This window comes from Narcine bancroftii, chromosome 9 (genome assembly GCF_036971445.1).
Source record: "Narcine bancroftii isolate sNarBan1 chromosome 9, sNarBan1.hap1, whole genome shotgun sequence".
In the NCBI taxonomy this organism is placed as follows: domain Eukaryota; kingdom Metazoa; phylum Chordata; class Chondrichthyes; order Torpediniformes; family Narcinidae; genus Narcine; species Narcine bancroftii.
Genome location: NC_091477.1, coordinates 77,286,314 through 77,306,449, shown reverse-complemented (window position 1 = coordinate 77,306,449; position 20,136 = coordinate 77,286,314). Strand labels below are relative to the sequence as shown.

Here is a 20,136-nt window from a genome sequence, read left to right as displayed (position 1 = left end):
TTGGCAACTTTAAAATATGGTTGATGCAAGTGAAGGTTCAATTGGCAATTATTGCAATGGATTTTCCTTTTGGGACCTTTGGCAAGGCTATTTAAAAACTCACAGGAATTATGTATATCAATTGCAATAAAACTCACTAAAAATATTGTTATGAACTAATAACATCTTATTAGCACTAACAAAGGAACAGCAATGGAAAACTCATCAGACAGTGGTAAATTCAAATAGTTTTTATTAAACTATTAATAACATGACATTTCTTACTTAACTAAATTTAACCCCACTATGAGCAAGTGAGTGTGTGTGTGTGTGTGTGCGTGTGTGTGTGTGAGTGAGTGTGTGCATGTGTGTGCTTGCATGAGTGTGTGTGTGTGTGTGTGTGAGTGTGTGAATGTGTTTGAGTGTGTGTGTGTTTGAGTGTGCTTTTGAGTGTGTGAGTGAGTGTGTGTTTGAGTGTGTGTGAGTGAGTGTGTGTTTGAGTGTGTGTGAGTGAGTGAGTGAGTGAGTGAGTGAGTGAGTGTGTGTTGTGTGTGTGTAGTTGATTCTGAAAAAGTCAATTTTGAAGTCCAGTTTCAAAGATCTTGTTGAACTTTGAGGATCCTTTTTAAATCGTGATTCAGAAGTAATTATAAAGAGTGAAGCATCTGATTTCTTTAAATTGCTGCTTAAAAGCAATAACAAAGTATTTGTTAACATTCAAGTTCTTATATTTTCCCAAACTCACAAAACTTGTTGAGCCATTTTCCAGGAAGAGACTTCCTAATCTTTCACACTAATAATTCAACCTACTCTTATGTTAAGAGTCAGGGAGTTTCCTTCCAAGATGAGGCTGCTTTCTTAATTTTCAAAAGAAAAGCAGTCAAAAAGAGGACTTCCTTTCAAACTTCTCTCATTTCTGTATTCCCCTTTTATTAGCAGTAACACATAACAGCCCCTATCATTTGTGTATTCCCATTTTATTCGGAGTAACACATAACATCTCCTATTCTGGTTACTGCAATTCAACCCTGCCTTTCACAAGGATCCGTCCTGTGTGTTCCACAGGGTCTTGACTTCTGAACTGCCTCAAAATGTCTGAATTTGCCAATATATTTCTCAAAATCATGTAACATTACATCAGCAATGATATCAAGTCTCAATCTTTGGAAACCATATGACCATTTACTGGAATCTAACATTTGTCAGCTCCAGTTTCTTGGAAACCACGTGACCTTCATAACTCTGGCTTGCAGACGACAAGAGTCTGAAAGATGACCTCACTTTTGAATGTATCGTATGGGTGTGTGTAACCCTGTTCCAAACACACTACATTACCTAAGACATATTTATAAAAAAAATATAGCTTAATATTAACCTAAATATTAATATTAAAACAGATCCATTACAATATAAACTGTCAGTCTGAGTCTCACTTCTATTGTTATATGATACAATATGATACTTTTATTGTCATTTAAGACCAGACTGTAAAAGAGTACCCAGTAACAAAATAACATTCCTCCAAACCATAATACTACTTATACCTTATGAGATTACACAAAAACCATGTGGACTACGACATTTCTACACCAGACAAAACAAAAAAAGAAAAAAAAACTACACAAAACTGGAAAACACCTACACAGTGAATAAAAAAATATGTGATAATTGATGAATGTGTGCTCAGTTGACTGATTGCCGCCATTTAAAATAGGTAGGTGACTCAAAACTGATAAAAGACACTTATTTCTGCCATAGAAATAACATTCAAGTTTAGTAAGTTATGGAGTTGAATCCCATCACCCAATATTTGAAAAGAATCACTACACAATTAAAAAATGGACAAATAATGGAGAATGAACTTAACTTAGTGGTAAAATAACAACATCAACAGTAAAAATCCAACCATATCTCATATACAAAAGATATCTTGGTCACAAAAAATGCATTCTTTGGCTTTATAATATTGGAATAATGTCCCAGCACAAACCTTGATGTGACAATGCAGGCTTTTCTTTGGACATGAGTAAAAAATAAATTAATTGTATGCTTTGCTTTAGTATCACTGGCATGCTCAAATCACAGGAAGCAGATAAATGGTACTTAATATCAAGGAAGCAATTGTTGAGATGCAGAACAAGTTCTGCTCTTTTGTATCCCAAGGTTTTATCTCATACTGAATTTCTCCCTCTACTCCTCATTCCAATGTGGCTGCTGAAGGAGAGGAAAAGCTTTCCTTTCCCTGGATAAGTATTTTGAATACATTTACTATGACAGACATTCTGCTTTCAGTGGATAGACAGAATATTGATATTGTATTTGTTCTGGAAATACACAGGTGCCATTTAAGACAAATTTTAGTCTAAAACATGTTGAGCATTAATACATATTCCTGTTCTGGATAGTGATTCACTTCCACCTCATTTGTTCCATTCGAGCAAAAGGTGCACAGGAAATTAAATTAAATCTATTTGGAATTATACAAGAGACAAACATGTTATCTTATGCTGAAGACTAGTTGAAGTATCTCAATAAAACACGTTAACACTCCAAGAAGACAAATATTTCACGTGGGATATCAATTCTAGATATTAATTCCATATTTGCAGTTACCAATAATGCACCCAATAAAACAAACTAAACACCAGATGTACAATGATTGGACGTAATACTTTATTAATTCAGCATCCTCCAATCACTTCCGATATTAAGCATGTCAGATGTGCACAAAAAAAATCAAAGCAATTCTCAGAGAGGGAAACAAATAACAGTGTAGTCAATAGATTTTCAATGCAGTGCCTTTAAATAATGAAATTAATTGAAGTGCATTCTATAAAGGATATCCCTGCAATACCAACCAGATGACTGACTGTTAATTAAACAGCATGGCAGTTTCTTTATCATCAGCTGTCATTAGAAGGTGGAATGTCGTGTCATTAATCAGTCACTCAGTAAATGATTCATTGATCCTCCATTAAAATAGTTTCTTCCTCTGTTGTATTTTAGTTTATATGCCATTAATTAGGAAGAGCAACTTACTAGATGATTGAAAGGAGCACAGTGGCTGAAATTACAAACCATTCAACAACATGGATCCAACTCTTGCCTCTCCGTCAAAAGCTCTTTGTGCATACTTGCATTGGGGACCAGTGTCCAAAATGCATAATTGTCTAATTAAAAATCCAAATGCGCCTTTTAAAAGATTTTTTTTAATTGTTGGTCATGTGATCTCAGTGCTTATTTTAGGACAAAGGAAAATTTATCCATTGTGCATATTTAACTATAATCATGAGATAAATACAGAAATTCTGAAATAATTTGCTGAGAAACCATGAACTTTCCAGGTGATGGACTTGGGAAGATTGAACTTGAAGGCAGAGTAGTGGTTAAAGGTAAGTGTCTTTGTGGAGGAACAGAGAGATCTTGGGGTCCAGGTCTATAGATTCCTCAAGTTTGCCACTCAAGTTGATAGGATAGCATACGGTGTACTGGCCTTTGTTTGTCAAGGGATTGAGTTCAACAGCTGTGAGGTAATTTTGCAAAACTGTGGTTAGACCCCACTTGGAGTAGTGTGGTCAGTTCTGATCACCACATTACAGAAGGATATATTTGGAGAGGATGCAAAGGAGATTTACCAGGATGTTGCCTAGATTAGAGAACATGTCATTTGAAGTTAGGGCCTTTCTCTGTGAAGTGATGGATTAGAGGCGTATAAGATTATGAGGGGCTTAGGGAGGGTGGACAGCCTGTACCTCTTTCCTGGGGTGACAGTAGCAAACGACAGAGGATATCTGTTTATTGCAGTGATTCTCAACCTTTTTCTTTCCACTCACATACCACTTTAAGTATCCCCTATGCCATAGGTGCTCTGTGATTAGTAAGGTGGTATGTGGATGGAAAGAAAAAATTTGAAAACTGTTTTAATCGTACCTAATGGACTCGTTACGTGCATGGTTTAATAACTCCAAAGGAAATGGGCCAACTACAATTTTTCTCAAGCAAAATATTTCAGTAACAATTGGGTCTGGAGCAATAATTCTCAACCTTCCCTTCCCACTTGCATACCACCTTAAGCAATCTCTTACTAATTACAGAGCACCTATGGCATAGGGATTACTTAAAGTGGTATGTGAGTGAAAACAAAAAAGTTAAGAACCACTGATTTAAGGTGAATGGAGGAAAGTATAGAGGAGACATCAGAGGTAAGTTTTTTTTAAACAGAGTGGAGAGTGCCTGGAATGCAATGCCAGGTGTGTTGGTGGTGGTTAGTACAATAGTGAGATTCAAAAGATTCTTGGATAGGCACATGGATTTTTAAAGCCAAGTGGGGAGGCAGAAAACAGGGGGAAGAGGGTAAAAAGACTTAAAATAAAGCGAATAACAAAACCTCCAACAAAGCACATCATGGCGAGGAAGGAAACATCAATCAATCTTCAGTAGCTGGTCAGAAATTTTTGGAGTGCACAAAGACATGTGTGTCTGATATATCAATACCAAAGTTCCCCTTGTGGATGGAAGAGTGGTGACTGCAACATTGAGAATTTAAAATTTTAAAATTAATATATGTATAAAAATAAATTAAGCCATATTTTTGCAAATTGTTTTCATTAGAAGTAAATGCATTAGACTGAAGGTGCTAAAACCTCACCTGCGTCCAATTTACTGGAGAATCCTGAAGAAAAGCAAGTTCATGTTAGTGATAATAAAGTTTTCCTATTAATTGAAATTATGCAAGCGTTAAATATGTTCATTTTCTTGCTTTTTGTGCACAGACATTTCATCCAGTGAGAGTCCATGTCCACTCACATGCAGCACCAGAAGCAATGTGACAATGCCAAGTATGACCCAATGCAATCAGCACGATGACTTCATTTCACTTCAAGAATAGTCCTGCAGCGAGTTCCAACTTAAAATGAGCAGCTTCACCATCTGCAACAAGAAGAATGCAACAAGTCATGTGAGCATGTTCATGCATTCAGTCACTGGTCATACTTAAGTGAGTTGTATTGAGTTTTATATAAAAATGTTTTTGCTTTATTGAAATAGATTCATTACCACCAAGAATGGATTTTAGGAAGGTTCCATTACATCTGGAAGACAATGAATCGAAGGGACATCAACTTTTCACTCTCCACACCTCCTCCACCCCACCCCAATCATATCTACTCCTTGAATCACAGGAAAAAAAAAATTAAATTGGCAGGTCACCTATCAGTCCATACTGAAATGTTAGAAGTGGAAAGGATGAGGAAAGGGTGGCATTCCACTCCCTGGACATACATTGCCTGTTGGTTAAATTATCACAAAGTTGCAGGCAAAGACTATCACTCAGTCTTTAACAAATGAAACCAGAATAATAGCTGAAGATGATTAGGCCCAGGACACAGCCCTGAGGAACTCCCACAGTGATGTTTTGAGGCTCAGATGACTTACCACCATTTACAACCACTTTCCAATGTGCAATGTAGGATTCTAAACTTGAGAGTTTTTTCACTTTAATGACAATTGACCAGGACTCCTGGATGTCAGACTCCGATTTAAATTTAAAATTTAGACATGCCACATGGTAACAGGCCCTTTCGGTCCATGAGCCCGTGCCGCCCAAATAAACCCAATTGACCTACAAACCCCAGTAGGTTTGGAGGTGGAAGGAAACTGGAATACCCAGAGGAAATCCACACAGACATGGAGAGAATGTACAAACTCCTTACACACAGTGTGGGATTCAAACTCCTGTCTTGGTTGCTGGCGCTGTAACATTGATGCACTTTCTGCTATGCTAAATGCGCCACCCAATACTGCCTCTATGTCAAGAGCAGTCCATCACTTCACCTCTAGAATTCTTACCATTTTCTCCCCCATCCCCTTTCAATTGGACAAAAGTGAACACGAACCTCCAGTTTCAAGAACAGTTACTTTCCTGGTATTATCAGACTCAAACAGACCTCTCGTTGTTTAAAGACGATGCCCTTTTACTGTTTTAACTGTACTCTTCTGTATAATTTACACTTTTGTTTTATTATTGCACTGTCTGGTGCATGAGTTTACTTTCTTGGATAGCACAAAAAACAAATCTTTTCACTGTACCTCAATAGACACAATAATAAATAATTCACTTCAACATTTTGGCCTAAATTTGAACAAAGGCTCCAATGCAGTTTGGAGCCAAGTTTGGGTTATGGTGATCAGGTTAATTGAGAGTTGGTGCCATTTGATATCAGGTTCCATCACTTTGCTGCTGATTGAGCGTAGACCAATATCTGGGCCATCTTGCATATTGTCAGGTGCATGCCAAAATTCCCAAGACAAATTCACAAAAAATTAGCCAAATGAATACCAGAATTAGTCCTTGATACCCATGCACTGAATGGTAAAGGCACCAGTTATCGTAAAAGGAAAACCAGCCATCAGTTAACATTTTAAAAAGATCAGCTAAGGGCACCTGAATTTACATAAATTAATTCAATGCATTTTTTCTATTAATATATAAACTATGAAAAAAAAAGAACTAAAATACCATCAGGGAGAAAAATGGGACAACATAATAAATAAATATTCCAAAAAGGTTTGTGAAGGTTCTTCCTGGAATATTAATTCAAAAGTTTCAATTAAAAAACCATAAACTACTATAACCTAATAAGTGCATATGGATGAGTTTATTTTAATTCCCTAGCTGGGCTAAACTAATCAACAGCAATTTTACCTCATCTCTCCTTGATCTATTCAAAGCAAGCACTGAAAATTTATCTCTGTTGATAGCAAATAAGACACAATACTGGGATTAGTGCCAAAAGTATATATTTTAATTAGAATATAGATAATCTATTATCCACAGCATCTATTATCATGAAACTCGAAGGGAATTACCAAAAGATATGCTAAAAGAAAGAAAACCTGTGATCACAGTAAAACTGTTCAGTCAGTCCCAGTTCAGAAATAGGATGCCACTGATTTTTAATTAAGTAAAAGACCAAAGGTTTGTCTCTTTGAAGACATTTATCAATCCATCTTCACAAGCATTGTTAATTGTCTTAAAAATAAACTCACTGATTTCAATTAATAACAGAAAATATTAGAAGGACTCATTTGGACCAGCCAGCATCTGTGGAGAGTGGAACATTGATCTGTTTCTTCTTCACCACAGATGCTGTTGAGTTCTTCTTGCATTTTCGGCATCTAGTTCATATTTCCCACATCTCATTTTGTTTTGCTTTTCACTAACTGTTAGAGAGCTTGCTTCTAAACAGAGAGACAAGACCAAATGCAGAGGAGGGAAAAGAAGGAGGGATTATATTGCAAGGACCTCATTACTAGCTGCACAGATATAATTAATTCTTATGTGATCATACCTTGACACTGCATTGTTAATGCTTCCTACATTCAGGAATCAGAGTAGAAATAATTAGAATAAATTGAAATATCATGCAGGCCATAAAAGCATGTCGCTGGGTTTACCTGTTGCTGCAGGATGCTGACCAACTTAAGAAAAAAAAGGAAGTTGGATTAACCAGGCAGAAAGAGCCCTCTAATATGGAATACTGCAATTAAAATGGCAGTAAAGAGAATGTCAGTTGTTTACTTCTCCGTACCATGGTTTAACTTCTCTTCCCAATATTATCATCAATTTTTTATTGGCTTAAATATAATGAAACTCTCAGCTTGCATGAATACTCAGAGGAAGTGGAAAATGTTAGCAAGTAAAGATTTAGGATGTAGGTTTTGACCAATTAAATATATTTTTTAAAAGCTATACCAAATGAGGTTAAGCAGGATATTGGCTGGCCTGCTGAGACCCTCCTGCTTCTCCTTGATCATTAAGGTATATTTGTCAGGAAAGTGTCTGCTCTGATCCCAAGATGACGGCATGCTGCCATTCCTATATAAGGACTGTAGTGGCACTGAATAAGATCAAAATTTTCCCAATTACATGCAAAGGAGTCTTTACCCTACATTAGTGCCCCGACTCCCATCATGTGGGCAACTCTTACTATGTATAAAGATGTAAACATCATTGAAGTAGCTACTTATGGAATATAATTAAAATGCTGATTTTATGAAAACAGCAGACCAGCATCCAGTTTTCTTTTGTTCCATCAGAAAAAAAGATGCAATTCTACCCGTCCATCTTCCCAAATCTTGCTTGTAAAGCCTGTTTCATTCTTAGATTCAACACGTCATTTGTAACAATCTTCAAAAGTCAATCAAGAGAGGTTTTGCCATATTCTTTATGAGATCAAAGACAAGGTCTTCCAGTCCAGATTATGGTCCCTATTGATGTTTTACAATGTTTCAGGAAGAAATATGTTCTACATCACCAACAGCGAAAGGCAGCAGGTGCTGGAAACCTGAAATAAAACATTAAATATTCCATACTGCTCATTCCATCATCTTGCCTGCCTTTTCCTTAATAAAGCAGGGTAGTCTATTTGAACAATGCAAAGATTAGGAAATCAAACAGGGTTCAAAATAAAAATGACCAAGCCTCCAAGGAGAACTTGAACCATGGGCCCAGCACCCTACCGGACTGAGCCTCTGTCGCAAACACCATTCCTGGCCCTGGTAGCCAACAAGACCAACCCTCCAATTCGAACTCCCACCCTGACCCTGCCAGCCCATTTGACCAAGCCTCCACTGTGAACTCTCTCACTGCCCCCCTCACTCTCCTCCACCCACTTCTGACTTCCCCAATACTCCCCTTCCTCCCTTGGATTCTTCTAATCCTCCACCTCCTGATCCACCTCTCCCTCCTCCTCCCCCCAACACCCTCCACCCCATTGACACTCCCCCCAGCTCCTGGCTGGGTCTTTACGATTCTTTCAGACCTTCCCCTCTCAGAGATGGAATGCTCTATCCTTAGAAGAGGCCTTACTTTTTTCCCACACCTCAATAAATTCCGTGCACGCCATGACTCTGAACTCTTCTTCTGTCGGCTCCATCTCCAAGACCATTTCTACAACCAGGATTCTCCACCCCTCACTACAGATCCCTTCTCCCACTTTAAACCTTCTTCATCCTCCTGGACACCTCATTCCGGCCTTCTGCCTACTCTGGTCCTTTATGCTTCCAACTACCACCGAGACATCAACCGTCTAGACTTCATCCCCTTAACCATTCCAATCTCACCCCCTCGGAATACCTGGTCCTCCACTCTCTCCTCACTAATCCCAATGTCACCACCAAACCCCAGACAAGACTAGCTCTGTTGTGGTCTAGCATACTGACCTTTATCTGGCTGAAGCCAAATGACAACTCTCAGACATCTCCTCTTACTTACCCTTCCAACTAGGGACGGATTAACATAGTAGCGAAAGTTGAATATGCTACGGACCATGCATTTTAAAGGGCCCCACTGTTTACGACAGAAATATGAATTATAAACTTAAAAAGTTTTGTTTTCATCCTTGTGCAGTGGCTATGAGATACCACACTGATAGTCTATCTTAATAACCCTGATTAAAGGTAATCTTAAGGTTAGCGATTTTATCCAATTATCACCTTTAATCGGGGTTATTCACATAGATTATGGGTGTGTTGCATCTCATAGCTGTCCATCACCCCCCTTGCCATCTAACTCTTGATGTGGCAGCAGGGGTGCAGTGCTGCCAGAGTTCACTGGAGCGCCGCTCTGGCATCTGATCAGGCAGCTTCGGGGCCTCCCTGGCAGCTCGCGGAGATGCCTCAACGCGGGAACAATGGCCATCTTTGTTACCTATAATCCCCCACGTAGCTGGAATTGCTCTGCCAATGTTAGCACCAGTGAAAGACAGAGCAATGATCCTGCATTGAGCCAGTACTGTAAGTTTTGTTTTAATGTAGATTCTTTATGGCGACGAATGTTGAAGTTTTGTCTCATTGCCGTACTAACTTGTCGGTTTCTGGTTACCTGGAAGACTCAGTAGTGAAAAGTTCTTTGCACCTAATTGGATAATGTGGAGCATTACAAGAAAGAAAACCAATAACATAACACCTCCCAATACTTAGGAAAAAGAGACACAGGCTCATTGCGGTCAGAGGCAAGTTGCAGACTGGTTATTCCAGGAGGTGTGCCATGATTACTTAATTATTAGCTGCAACAATCTTCTTAGAAACGTGAACAGCCTTTATTATTTCCTACAGGAGTCAATAAGGTCAGATCTGTCTGACGAGGAGACCGTTGCGGCTGTGACCAGGGAGCTAATCTGGAATCCGGATCGTTTAATCGATGTGGCGCTACAAAAATGCCAAGAGAATCAGTAGCTACGAAATAGAGCAACTGCAAGGCAGACAGCAAGTTAGATGGTTTGAAAATGTGATGCAGTCTTTAGTTAATCTTAAGAAATCTTTCCATCTATTCCCGACTTTTAGCAGCGCGTCCACAGAAATGCATAGATGGCTAATTGTTTACATAGTCGAAGTATAACATTGCGAGAGAGAGAGAGTTGCCACAAGTAATGACAATATCCATTTTTAAAATAAAATTATTCCATGTAAGGATAATCGACCTGCAGGTGTCAATAAATGAATATCTAAACATGTTGTATGCTGGAAATGATGTTGCTTTAAAGAATTCTAATCTCCAGCTTTGTTTTACAATATGAAATAGTAGTGATGGCCCAAATTGGTTCCTCCAACCCTGTGTGTGCCCTGCTGTCACAGTTCCCCCTCACCACACATGTGCCAGCTGGCAGAATTTAGAGCCCTTTTAAAATAAATGTTACAGGCCCTGAAATACCTTATTCCGGCACCCACTAATCAGGACCCGCTAAAACTCATCAAACCACTGGTTCATGGACTATTTCTGAACACATCACTTCCGGTAGATCCACAAACCTAATTGTCCTGATGGACCCATCATTTCCACATGCTCTTGCCCCACTGAATTGGTCTCCACTTACCTCAACTCCATTTTAACATCCCTATCTACATCTGGGATACTTAACAGGCCATCCAGTTTCTTCAACTTACAGTTCCCTGGATTCAACTGCCTCATCTTTACTATGGATATCCAATCTCTATACACCTCCATCTCCCATATCGAAGGCCTCAAAGTTCTTTGGTTCTTTCTCAACAGCAGACCTACCCAGTCCCGCTCCATCATTAGCCTCCTCTAGATGGCAGAACTTGTCTTCACCTTCAATAACTTCTTTGATTTATCCCACATTCTCTTTTTTTTATAATTTTTTATTTTTCACACCATAAATCACATTAGCCATGATATACACTTTTTCTTTTTCACACATATACAGTGACTTTTTCTCCCCCCCCCCTCCCTCCTCCCAAGCCACCCCCCTACCCCCCCTCTCATCCATTTTAGGTATACAATCTAGGTTGCATTAAACCGGTCAGACAATGTTGTCATTCAACAAAAATACACCAGAAATTCTACTGAGTCCATTCTTTTCTTTCCTTCTCCTTCCATCAACTTAGGTAATGTTTGTCCCCGGTAGGTTTTCGCTATTGTATTTAATGTAAGGCTCCCATACTTGTTCGAATATTTCAATATTATTTCTTAAACTATATGTTATTTTTTCTAATGGAATACATTTATTCATTTCTATATACCATTGTTGTATTTTCAAATTATCTTCCAATTTCCAGGTTGACATAATACATTTTTTTGCTACGGCTAGGGCTATCTTAACAAATCTTTTTTGTGCATCCTCTTAATCAATTCCAAATTCTTTGTTTTTTATGTTACTTAGGAGAAAGATCTCTGGATTCTTTGGTATATTGTTTTCTGTTATTTTATTTAATATCTGATTGAGATCATCCCAAAATTTTTCTACTCTCTCACATGTCCAGATTGCATGAATTGTTGTTCCCATTTCTTTTTTACATCGAAAACATCTATCAGATACTGTTGGGTCCCATTTATTTAACTTTTGCGGTGTAATGTATAGTCTGTGTAACCAATTATATTGTATCATACGTAGCCTCGTATTTATTGTATTTCTCATCGTGATTTATCCCACATTCTCCAAGTCAAAGGGGTAGCCAGGGTCTGCTCCCTCTGTGACTCCCTTGTCCCACCCACCGCCACCTGGCACCTACCCTTGCGACCGCAGAAGATGGTCCACTTGCATCCACACCTTGTCCTTCACCACCATTCAGGGCCCCAAACAGTCCTTCCAAATGATGCAATACTTGTGAATCTGAAGGGGTCATCCACTTCATCCGGTGCTCCCATTGTGGTCTCCTCTACATCAGAGAGACTTGACGAAGACTGGGAGATTGCTTTGCTGACCACTTCAGCTCTGCCCACCGTAATTGCACAGAACTCCCAGTGGTCACCCATTTTAAATCCTCGCCCCATTCCCTTACTGACATTTCCCCTTTCCCTTACTGACCTGCAAACTGGAGGAACAACATCTCATATTCAATTCGGGCACCCTCCAACCAGATGGCAGTAACATTAACTTCTCCATTTTCTGTAGCCACTCCTCTTCTCCCATTTATCCCTTCCTATAGCTCTCTTTTCCCTCTGTCTCCTTTATCCCAACTCTGCATTCACAGAGCAACACCACCCCTCCCCCCTATCGATTCTCACCTTTCCTATCTCCTGGCCTCTTCTCCATATCCAATGATCACCTTTTGTCTATTGGTCTGTATTCCTCATCCTTTGCATTTCTTTTATTCAGCGCCTGCCTGCTTTGATCATACCTTGAAGAAGGGCTCAGGGCCAAAACGTCGGTAATATATCTTTACATCCTATCTGCGCTGTGAGACTTGCTGAGATCCTCCAGCATTTCTGTATTTTTATTACAATCACAACAGCTGCAGACTTCCATGTTTCACTCAAAATAAATCAGACATAGTTGAATCAATCCAAAATAAAGCATGGCAGATGCTAGAAATCAGAAATAAAAAATTGAATTCTGCAAAAATTAGCATGTAAGGTAGCATCTAGGGAGACATAAACAAAGGTAAGAGTGACCTTTCACTGTCCAGTTCCATCAATACTTTATTGAGCACATTAAAAGACTGCACTTTTGTTGGATTTTACCAAGACAGTCTTTTATTCCCTATTCCATAAAAAGGGGAAGTTTTGAACTGTCTACAGAGAGAAGCAGCAGGTCACAATGTCTTACAATTTGTCAAGGTCTATCAAACATAATTAATCAATACAGTGCAAATAATCAGGGCCAAACTGGGGCTTATGAAAGCTCATCTGCGGTGAATGCTCACAGTTCTATAATTGTTCCATTGGGAGGTATAATGCCTGCCTCAGAGTTCAGGAAACCCCTCATCCCTGTCATTCTCATTGAAGTGTACAGTACAATCCTGGATGATTCCAAGAGATTCATTCCAGAGTTGTAGCCATACCGAAGATCTGCCTCAGGGAGAAGCTCTGAACTGTCTGCAAGCCATTCAGACACTCAGATTTTCTTTTCATCTCAAAATGCATTGCTAATTAACAGAGACCAAGAACCCATGAAAACCACAACTATCTCTTTATTTTGTTTAATAATTAAAATAAACAAATCTATTTAAACTGCAACATCCAACAGGCATTCTTTGTCTTCACTAATTCAAGATTCCATTTATAGTCATGTTCACAAAATACTAAGAAATCTTTGTCCTTTGCTTGGCCTTTGAAGGCACTGAGATAACTAACCCATTTCGATTTCAATATTAACTTGGAAATACGGGCCCTTCCAGCACATGAGCCTGTATCCCCCAAATACACCTATGTGACCAATTAACCTACAAGACTCGTATGCCTTTAGAATTCAGGAGGAAACTGGAGCAGCTGGAAGAAATCTATACAAATACGGGAAAACATACAAACTCCTTACAGACAATGCCAGATACGAACCAGGTCACGAGCACTGTAATATAATTGTGCTAAATATCAAACACTAACTCTCGGGTGTACCTTGAGGGCTTTGTCCAGGCAAGTCAGGATCATGATCTAACAATCCTGGGATTATTCCAGGCTGCAAAAGTGAGGTCAACCAAACTCCATGCTTAAATAGGAGAGATTTCCTCTGCTTTTCTGTCCTCCCTCAGGAGCAGAGAGGGCAAGACGTGCATTTTTCTGAGTGTAGTTATTCAAAATGCAGATATTGATAGATTGCACTCTAATCCTCAGGGCCATCTAGATGATAACTCCCATCTGCCTCAGCCATGGAGGGTCTCCATGGCCCCTTTGCATGAACATTGAGAAAATGACACTGTGTATATTCAAGAGGGAAATGTTTGTGTGTATTTTGGTTGGTATGGTCCATAGTGTGAAAAATAAAAAAAATTAAAAAAATCATGCCTCCTGTGGACAATGATGTCCATCAGATTCCTCTCATCCCAAGATCACTCTCCCACCTCTCCCGTTCCGTCTCTCATCACTGCAGCATCGGCTCATTCGACGATGTTCTTCTGTAGCCAGGACTGTCACTCTAACCTCTGAATAACTGCAAACAAAAGGTATAATATGACTTTCCTGTCAAGCAGGATAACATACCCATAGGAAGACTGAGAACAATGCAGAGAACATTGGAACCTCGACACTGTCCAGCACAAATTACTCAAATTTGATTGGCACTCCACTGGTCATTGTAAAGATTATAGCCAACTATGATACAATGTTTTGATGAAGGGTTTCGACACAAAAAATTGACTTTTTTTCTTCTACTGATGCTGCTCGATCCTCCAGCAGAGTTTTTTGTTGCAGCTTCCAGCAGCTCTCTGCAATGGCTGTGGTGTGTTCCCTCCATTTACTTGCCTGAGTTACCCCAGTAGCACTTCCAAAACTGAGACCTCTACCAACAAGAAAGAATAAAGCAAAAGAGGCATAGAACATCACCAGCTTCAGGTTTCCCTCCTTCCAGACACACACCCTCCATGATTTGGAAACACATTGCCTGCCCATTATCGTTGCTGAGTCTAGATTCCACAACTCCTGTTATGGGAGTACCTTCACCCAGCATTGTCTCAGGGAAGTGTGAGAAAATCCACTGGGACAGGTTAACATCAGTGACCATCCTAACTGTTTGATTTTCCTGTTTTCACTGGAAATTTTTACGCTTGCAAAATAAAAATGCTGTAAAATATTAGACTCCTTGCCCAGATCCTATTCAAAGTGAATAAACAAAAATACATCAGAGAATCATACCTGCAGGTTTCTCATCACATACTCTGCTATCTTCTCTGCACTCTCCTCCTATCTCTCAATAAAAATCAGTGCCTACATGACCCATCTTATATAAGTAGCTCTCCTGGCATTTTTGGAAGATTCTTTTTTTCAAATTTTGCTTTATTTGCATATCAAAAGTACATACAAAGCTAAAAATTCTTATATCAAAATCAATACATTTTTAAAATAATTTTCTTCCCCCCTCCCACCCTCCCACCCATTCCCCTAGAAAAACCCCTAAGAAGAAACAAAAAAAGAGACAAGAGAAAAAAAAAGCAAAGAAAGGAAAAAAAGATAGACTAGTTTTATCACAAGACTGGATATCATTTAATTAATAAATTGTAGTTTAAATATGTCTAATAACTACAACTACAGTTATATTTTAAAAATATATAATACATAGTAAAGCAAGACACCATTATGTAATATATAACACTTATTTCAAAATTTAAGTATATATATATGTATATATACACACACACATAAATATACAAATAACATCAAATAAAGTAGTGAAATAAAATGAAATAGAGTCAGGGAGTAATAAAGTATTTATCATATTTTAATCTATTGTAATAAGTTATCTATAAAATTAAAACACCAATTTTTTACATATATGAAAACCATATACTCAAAAAATTATCATATCTATTCTTTAAATTATATATAATCTTTTCCAAAACTTCACATTTCTATATACAATCTGTCTAATACCTGTTCAAAAAAGTCTATTATTGGTCCAAAAGGAATTTGAATTAGGACATGTCCATGTTCAAACGTATCTATATCCTGTTTACAGCAAAAAGCACTTTTCTGAACTGTCCGACTTCAATCTATCAAGTTTTTGCAGTATAATGTATAACCAGTGTATGAAATTATACTGCATCCTTCTGTATCTAACATTTGTTAAATTTTTCATTCTATATCTGCCTGATAACAATCTTTAATAGATTTTATTCCATTTTTTCTTGACCAGTTAATAACATTAATATTATTCTAGATAAACGGGGTCAATTTCTTTTGTACCAATGGCCTTCCATGTTTACTCACCTTTTTTTACTCATTTCTATATTATCCCAAACCACTTTTTTCTCCTTCCTCAAAAAGAGAAGAAAGAGATCGTAAGTGGGTCACTTTATAATAGCACTCGAAATTTGGAAGCTGAAATTTCAAATCTCCAAGATATTTCACCTTCATAAGTCCCTGGCTCCTCAGTAATCTCTTAAGTATAAAAAAAATCCTAAAATCCAGTGGTAAAGATAATTATTGCATACATAGAAGAAAAAAATAAATTTAGGAAAGACCCCCCCCCCCCCCCCCACCTCCAGCATTGTCGTGAAACCTCTAGGCAATGCTACCACCCTCCATTTTCCGGGTTGCGACCAAAGTCACAAAATAACTTCCATGGTTCGGTAAGAACCAGTCAGTACATCTCTGGCTCTTCTGAGTATAATATACTCATCTCCACAATATTACAAAACCTTTTCCAAATGACATTAACCAAAGTAAAATAAATCCCCATCTTCAAGTGTCCACTCCTTGGGTCAACTTCTGGCAACCGTTCTGCATGTTCTTGAGCATGTTCTGGATTCATAAAGAATCTACTTGGACCTCCTTGGGCAAATACTTTCAAAGTTGCAGGATAACGTAAAATGAAAGTATATCCCTTCTTCCACAGTATATTTTTAATTGGATTGAAACTCTTTTCTTCAGTAATTCAAAGCTTATGTCAGGATAAAAGAAAATATTGTTCCCTCCAAATTTTAAAGGTGGTTTTCTTTCTTTAGCCTTGTTTGGCTGCTAATTCTAGAATTGTTTCCCTTACTTGATAGTGAAGAAAATTCCCCAAAATTGGCCTCGGCTTTTGATCTGGTTGAGGTTTGGGTCTAAGAGCTCTGTGGGCTCGCTCAATTTCAATATCTCCATAAAAATATACTTCCACAAAAGTCTGCAGAATTCAATGTTGTAGGAATTGTATATCTTCTCCTTCTTTCAAGCCAATAATCTTAATATTGTTCCTTTGTCTAAAATTTTCAAGTGAATCCACTTTTTCAGACAGCTGTTTATTCATCGCAAGCACTTCTTCTTACCCTTCATCCACCTTATTTATTTTTTTCTAGAAGAAATTGATTTTCCAAAGTAATACTTTGAATTTTTTTCCTCCATTTCTTGATTTTTCATTGTATTTCTTTAACAAATTCACATACTTTATTAACTTTAGCCTCCGACCTCATAATATCTTGTTTTATTAACTTTAACTCATTCATAATCATAGCTACTGGGTCTTGAGACTTAGGGATAGCTTATGTGTTCTTTCTTACCCCTTCTTCTTCCAATATTTCCTCTGAACTTTGTTCTTCTTCTTCCTCCTCTCCTTTTTGTTCTGTTTCTCGTTGTTCTTCCCCTTCTGACAGCCTTTCAGACTGCCTAGGAGCCTGTCTAGAGGGCTTTGTAAGCCACTCTGAGAGGCCATCTTTTAGGAAGAAATTTCGATTGACTTTGGAACAAGTTGACAAATGGCAAGTAACACCTTGCTTGGCAATAACCATCTCTAACAAGAGAATATAAACACCTGCATTTAGCATTTAAATATTTCTGAATAGAAACTAAACCATTATGTGACCCAAGTAATGTAATGTGACCAGTCCTCACAATCAAAGATCAAATAGTATTGCCATAGAAACCAATCATGGCTGTTTTATTCAAAGCCAATAATAAATTTATTCAAAAATTTCCTAAAGGAACATATCCCATGCTACATTTAATGAAATATATCTATATGGCCAAGGCGACTTGTTTATTGAAAACATGCAGTGGTTATGGAGTGAAAACTTTGAAATACAAGATTTCAGGAAGGATTAAGGATAAATATTTCTACCCAAAATTTTAATGCCTTTAAATCCTAGAAACAGTTGTAAATATGCAATACTTGTAAAATCCAAATATTGATTTGTAAGTTTGGCTACAAATAGTTTCAAGCAGAAAAAACAACTCAGGAAAGAGCTGGATGCTGAAAATAGCTCTAAAAGTAATGAGCACCTTTCAAAGTAGTCATTCAGTCAAGATTTTCCTTAATTAATTGAAGACTCACCTCATTAACCCTCTGACAGCATGATTGAGTTTTTTCAAGAAGGTGCTCCCTGACTAAACACAGGAGACTGATTTAATTTAGCAAAGGTCACTAAAGGATAGTTAAGTTTACTGTAGCATTACCAAGTCAGGAGGGAGATCAGATCACTTTTATTCTGCACCTATTTTTCACTGAAGACAATTCTCTGTCAGTCAGATCATAATCAAACTACGTGAGATGGTGAAGATTTCCATTCAGAAGACTATACATTTCTATTTTCTTTGGAATGGCAAAATCAAACCTCCCATATTCGTTCCCTTCCAATACAACCATAGGAAGTTCCACTGAATTTGATTGGGATATATCTGGATATTTAAAAATTAACTACAAATTTATTTATTTATGGTGCATTCAGTAAATGTTACTGATGATCAATCTATGAGCAAAAATTGTTGTTTGTACTTATCACTTAATTAATATACCAATGAACCACCCACATGTTTAAAGAATCACATGGCATCAGTGCCTCATCTCATACAGTTCTAAGAAGTGGATGGTCCATCTTTTCCAACTCGTGCATCCCTAATCTACCTTCTCTTCTCCTTGGAAAAATATTCATGTTTAACGTGCTTAAAATAACTAATCCTACATCAAACAAAATATTGTAGGTGTCAGAAATCTGAAATGAAAACAGAATAGCTTGGAAATAGGCCTGGCAGCTTCTGAGGTGAGACAGTTAATGCTTCAGCTTGAAGAAACGTCATCAAATCCTCTTCCAACTTGAGAGAAAATTGTGCCGGCGACTTTGTGCGAGCTGCAGAAACCCCTTTTTTTGGCTCCACCAAAGTTCTAATTCGCTGACTTTTTTTTGGGCACCATCATTTGACTACTTCAACCTTGAACTATGGGTCAAGCAGTAAAGTTAAATTGTTTGTGGGAAAATTTGCTTACCTTGAAAAATATGTTGACTCATAACATTAGGATGGAGCGTGAAAGCAAATGAATTGTTTACATCCCTCATTAACATACTCTTAAAATATGGTCCTGTCAATGTAGAAAGGGAGCACCCAGGAAATCTTCGGTCACTGTGACATTAGACTTTAGGTCGCCATTGGGTGAGCTCATGGTGCTGTCACATCTCCAGACAACTCACGCATTGGACGACTGTTCCACTTGCTTTGCTGGCAGAGCAACCAATCTAAGTCTTTGTAAGAATGGATGGGGTTGAGCGAACTCTCAGGTAAGAAAAAAACACACCAGAGGGTTGTTAACTTGGCCTGCGACCACCACAAGCACTGGCCTTCACTCCATCGAGAACACCTACAAGAGGCAGTATCTTCAAAAAGCAGCCTCTATCCTCAAAGACCCCCACCGCCCAGGCCACGCCCTCTTCACTCTGCTACCGTTGGGGAGCCTGAAGACGAGCACTCAATGGTACAAGGACGGCTTCTTCCTTGCTACGGCCATCAGATTCCTGAATAATCAATGAGCCAAAGACACTGCCTTAGTTTTTGTGCACTATTTTTTTTTAAATTTATTGTTGTAAAAATGGTTATAAAATGTTTGCACTGTGATACTGCTGCAAAAACATTGAATTTAGTAACTTGTTTATAACAATAAATTCCTGTTCTGATTCTGTGGATTAGAAGATTGGGTAGGTGCTGGTTGCTTGTTGCTGTGAAGTTGAGGGAAGTATCCTGCTGCTATGGTGCCACAGCAACAAAGATTTTAAATGTATTTTCACTTTGCTGATTGCTGAAGAATTCTCAACCAAGCACCTGCTCCCTGAGCATCAGGCATTCTCACTAAGGTGATATAACAGAGCCATAAGACATAAGACATCGAGTCCACGCTGCTGAAGATCCAGCTGCGCTGGATGGGTCACGTCTCCAGAATGGAGGACCATCGCCTTCCCAAGATCGTGTTATATGGCGAGCTCTCCACTGGCCACCGTGACAGAGGTGCACCAAAGAAAAGG

General features: G+C 38.3%; 1 protein-coding gene across 1 annotated transcript in view; it reads right to left on the bottom strand.

The window, feature by feature from the left end:
* Positions 1-261: 261 nt before the first annotated feature.
* The window catches only part of plekhb2 (pleckstrin homology domain containing, family B (evectins) member 2), a 228,909-nt gene continuing 209,034 nt past the window's right edge, over positions 262-20,136 (bottom strand). The window contains exon 9 of the mRNA XM_069896577.1: positions 262-4,908. The gene's annotated coding sequence lies outside the window, so the exon portion shown is untranslated. The remainder of the gene's footprint in view (positions 4,909-20,136) is intronic.